Below are 8,150 nucleotides of genomic sequence, written 5' to 3'. Positions count from 1 at the left end.
TGTGTAAAAGCCTTAGGCCTGCTGCTGGGCTTGAATAATTTGTAGACTCAAGGTTTGTTGCTGGCCTGTTACTTGTTGCTGGTTTAACTCAATTTGAGTTAAAATTCTCTGATTATTTTGAATAATATTCCACAGTAGAGCATTGGACAATTCGTTCACCATTATTAATACACAAACGAAGGAAGATTTGTCTTTAGGTTTGTTTTTGCTGAGCAATTATAGGTTGGTGAATTAATTTGAAGAATCAAATGAACAGTCGTCGATTGGTTTACTTTTTTGTTGATTTACTCTCAAATTGATAAACTTGAAAAAAAGGAAACAAGAATTAAGAAGGGTGTTTCTTTGATAGAAAAAAAAATGATTAAATTAATTTAAAAGGGAGACAAAATTTATCTCTGGCTTTGTGAGACCAATGGAACTTGCATACGTGTTCTGTTCTTGGCCATTTACAAGGGATTTTTTTTATTAAAAAAAACAAAGAAGAATTGTATTCGACGGAAGGCCGTAGGTGATGATAAAAATTAATTGTGTAACCAAATTAAGAACTTATAGCACCAAGAAGAAGAATCAATGATAAACATAAAAATAAGAACAGGTGTTGATTTACCACGTAGGTTTACAGTAGAGCAATTTGATGAGGAGATGAGGGCTACTAGTTCGCAGGATCAATTGTGCTCGATACCATGTTGAAATATAATATAGATGTATTATTGTGAATGAGTATCCAAAACATCAAAGAGGCTATATATATAGCCATAATACCCTAATAATGAATAATGGGCTAAGCCCAACAAATATAAGAAATGGACTAGAATAATATGGGTAAATAATATAGGCTAACAAACCCTATAAAACTGAAAAAAAGTGATCAAACACATACCTTCCATATTTGCTAAAGTGGTACTCCAAATCGAGAGAGCGTGTCCGTGAAGATTAACGACCGACATATAAATGAGTTGTACCATATCAATCATCAAAGCAAGGCAATTTCAACCTAATAAAAATAGTGATGTATTAAAAGTGTCCAGCAATTGCAAAAGTTTGAGAAAAGGAAATCGTTTATGATGACTATCAAAGTGAGAAGGCTCAGGTAACACATCAATCATCCTCAGCTTGTTTTTAAAGCCAAGTTAAAAATCAAAGTGAGAAGGCTCAGGCAACACATCAAAAGTTAAAGGAGGTTCAATTTGAAGCTTACAGACAACATATGCAGAATCTTTCGCTGCTATGAACCACAAAAATCAAATAATCAATCTACTAACACGATCATAATTATAATTCCAATATGGTTAATCTATTTATAATAAATAAAAAAGAAAAGAAAGAGAATCCTTGATTTGGAAGAGGGAGAAGGTAACTGATGATTAAATTGTAAACTGACCAATATTGAAATTGAGATACGTTTCAGTTTTGAGAAGCATGGGCACCATTGGACTTATGTTCTTCCAATTATTCTGAATTCCTACCATGATACCATCAAACCATTAATCAACCACTTCAAGTGTAAAATTATTAACCAAAACAACTAATAAGCTACACAACAATAGAACCAAACTATATATCAATAATCCATATTAATCAATACATTTATACAAATATATGCAAAAAGTTCAAATTTGATAAACTGAACACTCCAATATCAATACAAAATACAACTTGCAGTAAGCACAATTATAAAAGATGAACAAAAAAAATCCAGTAAGATCAATTCGCGTAAGCACGCCTACTTTCTGATTTGGAAACTTACATCCAGATTAGAGCTAAATTACAGTTGCGAATATCTTGATTCATGTTCATTGATTTGGTTACAAACTCTAGAATATGATTTTGCGAAAACTAACCACTAAATTTAAGAACATTAATTCTATGAAGTTAGTGCAGTTATTGAAGAAAAAAAAAAAGATGACAAAAGGCATTAGGAAGAATTCGATAAACAATAATACATTTACATACATCAGACATATTTTTAAAATTTGACAAATATATGTATTAATTTAGATGTATATAGATAACTGATATGACCATCATAAAACTTAGAAATCGTACATATTTACTCCTGCATAAGACCGAATAATACATTTATTTACATATTTTTAGATAGCCATTCTAGAAATTAAGATTGAAATTGGATAAGAGATTAAAGATTAAAGACATACCTGAATAAAGGATATAACCGATAGTGAATACAGTCATATAGAGATATTGAAAAAATCGGTGAATGAGGGTGAATAATCCGTTAAACTCCTATGATTATTGCGATTGATTTTTGGTTTTACCATCAACATCTAATGACTGATTATTATAAAGCACACCATCAATGCGAATAACTGCAACATCTATACAGATGTAACAAATAATTAACATTCACTAAAATGAAAACACACTAAGTATCCAAACATAAATGTATTACCAATTCTTATAAACCTAAATCTTGAGGCCATTGAGCGAAAGCGCACACAGAAGCTGTATAAGCAGACGAAGCACAACCACTTTGTTGCTAAGACTACACTACGTAATATATAAACATTATAATCAAACAAACAATAAGAGAAAAACAATTAATAAACAGCAGCAGTTGTACAATGAATAATAAAGAGAATAATCACATAATAGAATGAGTTAACACCAGAAACATACTTTCAAAAGTAGAATGAGTTAACACTGGTAACTTCACCTAATACGCCTGTGACAATCCGTCCAAATCCCTTTGGACGAATACATCATTCATCAATTTCACAGTGAGGTACTGACCTCTACATGATACGTTTTGTAAACATTGCATTCTTTTGAAAAGGCACACCATAATTGAATATCAAATTCCAATGTTTTTGACGTTTGATGATTTCTACATATAGATAATCACCGTAATTAATAGTTTACAATACTACATCCGTTGACAATGTAGTCAAAATAAGATACATGGTGATGATTTTGTGAATGCAATATTTTCTCGAATAAAGCATGTATGACTTCATGCACATAGCTTGTATCACATATAAGCAAACAGCGGAAGACTTCTAGGAACTTGAGAATAAACATGCTTAAAAGTGTCAACACAAAGGTTGGTGAGTTTATAGTTTTATTGTTGCGCATAATCTGTATATAAAGGTGGATCACAAGATTTCAGTTGTTTCATCTGAAACGTTTATCAAAAGATTCTACGAAATTGAGCACCCTGGTAACTAAACTTTAACGTTATAATAAGTACCCCTATTTTAACATACATGCAACCAACATGTACAATACACGCAATCCAACGTGTACTAACCTCAAATAGCATACGTCTGTTTTATAGTTCAGGCTAGGGTTTCTATACCTGGAACAGACGGGGATGTCAAGCCCTATGGATCCATATACCACTATTCGCGCCCACCAGTTCTTATAACCGGCAGTTACTAGTTACCAAAGCTAAGGGATTTTCGATTCAAACTCGGTGTAGAATTTAGTATGTACTTATGTCCATTGCGTTTAAAATAAAGTGCATGTATTCTCGGCCCAAAAATATAGATTGCAAAAGCAATTAAAAAGGGAGCAAATGAAACTCACCTTAGCAGCACATAAGGTCATTCACCGAAATGTGACCGAAACTCGGAATGCAAAATAATCGTAGATCTCAACCTAGAGAACATATGTTGGTCAATACATGTCTAACAAGCTATGTCAGGTCATAGTGTATCACAATCCTAATGCTCGAGACCGATATGCAAAAGTTAACAAAAGTCATCTCAAAAGTCAACCTGACCCAATATGATCTTTAAATCTATACATGTTTATTATTTCACATAGATTTTACAATAATTGTAAAATCAGATTATCGGATTTATAAAGCTTTAAAATATGATAAGACAGTCAACTTTGACAATTGTTCAACAAAACGAGTCGTGTCTTATATAAGAGTTCATTTACTCGACTATTAATATCTAAAAAAATCCAATTAATCAATCTTATAAACAAGTTGTTGAAATATTAATTGCAGATTCAAAAGCAATTTCAATTAAATTCAATTATAATTCAGTTGATCATATCTTTTAATCCGTTCATTGAAATCACGCAATTTCTAAATGAAAAGTTAATAATTTTTCGATAGCTTTCCAACAACATGCATATCATATACTTTATATCAGTAGCATATGTATCAAATTTGTGATTCATCATAAACTATCTAATGACAAAATTAAAGCATACAAGCATGTATAAACATATATACTCGAGCACTAGACATGGATACACTATTAATATATAAAAGATAAGATATGAATGCTCACGTATTAATATTGTGATTCAATATTGTAGGAAAGTACGTAGACGCAACGAAAATAATAAACGCTAGGTTGACCTTTGACTCAAGATCATAACCCCCAAGTAATACCCATAACCTCCATAGCCATGACTCATAATTTTCTTAGCTCTATCCCACTCGAAAAGCTTGTTTTGAAATCGTTTGGGCATAACCTCGTCGTAATATTTTATGTATAATAATACTTAATAATAATATTAATACTACTAATAATAATATTAAGATTAATAATAATAATATTAATCTTAATAATAATAATAATATTAATATATAAATAAATAAATAAATATATATATATATATATATATATATATATATATATATATATATATATATATATATATATATATATATATATATATATATATATATATATATATATATATATATATATTAGTGTAGAGAGATTGAGAGAAAACAGATGGATGAATTCGGCCAGAAACGTCAAGCTTTATAGTACTTGGCCTCAACATCCCAGCCACGTGATTGCATGGCATTATAGGCCATTCCCCATGCGATCGCATGGGCTGCCTTTCCAGCCCACACTCGTTTGTTTTCTTACTTGTCGACATATTAATATATTAATATATAATATATATAATTTATATTAATTAATTATATATTATATTATATTCTCGTGCCTAGTTAACTTGAAATTTTAGTTCCGATGAATTATACGTTGAAGCTCGACTTATGTCCCGTTTCCAGTTTTTTGAACGACGTTTTGTACGCTTAGAAAGCTAGCACTTTACGTTTTGTGACGTGTACCTTTATTAATAATTCGACCCAATCATCGATAGACTATATTACTCAAAGTATAATCTTTACATTTGAGTGTTTTGGTCATTTGGTTCTATAAATCAAGATCTCGATATTCATTAACGTGATAATATTAATTAAAATCCAAAACGTTTTTGTATCCATATATATATATATATATATATATATATATATATATATATATATATATATATATATATATATATATATATATATATATTTTAAAAAATAAAAATTGTACATTTATATATAGTTGAAATATTTATATAATATTTAGTTTTTCAAAAACAATTATATTTCGAAGTATAAATTAGATCGTTTACGTAATAGAAAATATTATATCATATAACATTTTCAATTTAAAACTTAAATAGATATAGTTCATTTATATACTAGCGTTTTAAATATCAATCGCATCACTAAGCGAGTGTTACTATTGTGTACTTAACTAATTTGAAATCATATATGTTTAATGAACACGTTTTAAATACACGTTGCAAGTTATAATATATATATATATATATATATATATATATATATATATATATATATATATATATATATATATATATATATATATATATATACACACACACACACACACGTATATATTCCAATCCAATTATAATGGTTCATGAATCGTCAAGGTTTGGTCAAGGTTAAACGAATGTATGAACATAGTTTAAATTTTTGAGATTCAACATTACAGACTTTGCTTATCGTGTCAAAAACATATAAAGATTAAAGTTTAAATTTAGTCGGAAATTTTCGGGTTGTTGTGACAACCGCATAACAACCATTTAGAAAGTTACAAAAAACATAAAAAGAGAAAGAAAAAATCAGAAACAGACCTGTGAACCAAACGAAATTACAACCACGGATGTTGAATATAGGTACCCTAAAAATTAATAAACTTGGCAAATACATACAATTACTAATTAGTAATTGGATATTATAAATAACAACAAAAAAACCTGCTTCGATCTTGAATGACCAAATTTCGTTGATAACAGATAGTAGTTGCATAAAAAAAACCTGCAATTGACAAATTAGGTGTTTCAGATGACTAAAAAATCAACGATTTTAACAATGATAATGATGAAAAAATTTCAATTATTACATAATACGAAATTATAATAATGGTTACTTACACCATGATTCGACAAGTGAATGTTGAAATCCTTTCGGAAGCTTGATTGATTGTGGTTTGATTCCAATTGGAATGACAATTTGATGATTGTAGTTGTAAAACTGACGAATGAGTAATCGACTACAAGATGAACAGTTTAACAATTTGATTTATCTTAGATTTGAGATATGTGTGCGTGAAATTGGAATGGTATGAGGAAGATTGAAATTGTCGATGTAGTTACCGCTAATTTAGGGATTATGAATCAATAAAACCGATGCAGTTAGGGTTATTTGAGATTTCTGTATTTTGAAATTTGAATTTTGAAACTCTAATAAACCCCGGTTGGATGGAAGTAATCGAGCGGTAAGATTAAGCGGAAAGATTAAGAGTATACGTGTCATTTTCTCATAATTAGTCTAATAGTTCAAGATTAATTAGAAAAAAGATAAATGTGAGAGTGAACGTGGGCTTGACACGTAGGATTTATCCTACCGATTTAGAAAGATAGATGATTTTCGTGATGCATATCCAGTACACTACAAGAGATATATTCAATATAAACTCCTAATATTAATAATATTTTTCATTATTAATTAATATTAATATATTAAATATTAGATATAATCAATCAGAGTACTCACGAACAAGACATAATCCATATTTCGATAATTAATATTAATATAAAATATATAATTAATATTAATATTAAATATAATTACTATTAATACTAAATATTATTACTATCAATATTAAATTTTATTTATATAATAATACTAAATTTCGTATTCCCTTTTTTCATGTTATATTCATATTATTATCAATTAATATTAATATTAAATATTAAATAATAAATATTAAAATAATGATATTTAACATTAAGTGCTTTTTATACATGTCCATTTATGTCATTTAACAATTTCTTTAACAGCTTCAGCTACTCTGCCAAACACTTACATACATATAAAAAGCTCCGGCTAACAGCTTTCACATAACAGCTACCAGCTCTCAGCTAACAGCTACTAGCTTTCAGCTTACAGCTACCAGCTACTTTTGCCAAAAATGCCCTAAATGAAACAATTTAATGACATGTTTTTGGTATTAAGTGAATGCAAATGCTAAAGTCATTTATTTTAATGACCCGTTTGACTAATAAACTTGTCGTTATTTTTACAAAATATATAGAGACATGTATTTTCGCATACATATGTAACGTAATTAATTTCGCAAAAAGAATCCATATTTGAATATTAATAATATAATAATTATAATTATAATTATTATATTAAAATTAAATAATAATAATAATAATAAAGCTCGCTCAAAGTTAAGTATTTATATTTTTAATAATAATAATTATTAGTAATATTAAACGCCTTTTTAAATTTTTTTAGAAAATTAAAATACAATTATTATATAAAAGTTGTACAATATGCTTTAAAATTTGAGCGTTCTATAGAAGATTTTACAATTTAGGAGAGATTAGTATTTTCTTTTATAAAAGATTTCATATTAATTTTTAATTAAATTAATACAAAATTATGACATCATCGTTATGAAATTAGAGGATAATTAGCTTAATGATGACATCATCATTTTAGAGTTTTATATGACTATATAGATGGATACGGAGTATTATATTATTATTTATTTTATTATTATTATTATTATTATTATTATTATTATTATTGTTATTATGATTAATTTTAATTATTATTATTATTTTAATAAATAATAAATAATAATTAAAATAATACCTTTTCAAACTAATAAATAATTAAAATAATAATAATACGAACAACACCCGTTTACTTTTTCTAACTGGGCTAATTGCTAAAGAAAAATGATATTTATTAAGAATTTTTGGTTCAAAGTGATTTCTAAGGACAAGATATCTTACTAGTCGGAGTTCTGGTAATTCAAATTTCACTTCCAGCATATTGT

Source organism: Rutidosis leptorrhynchoides, chromosome 4 (genome assembly GCF_046630445.1).
Source record: "Rutidosis leptorrhynchoides isolate AG116_Rl617_1_P2 chromosome 4, CSIRO_AGI_Rlap_v1, whole genome shotgun sequence".
In the NCBI taxonomy this organism is placed as follows: Eukaryota; Viridiplantae; Streptophyta; class Magnoliopsida; order Asterales; family Asteraceae; genus Rutidosis; species Rutidosis leptorrhynchoides.
The sequence above is the reverse complement of the archived record's forward strand: the minus strand, read 5'-3'. Positions refer to the sequence as shown.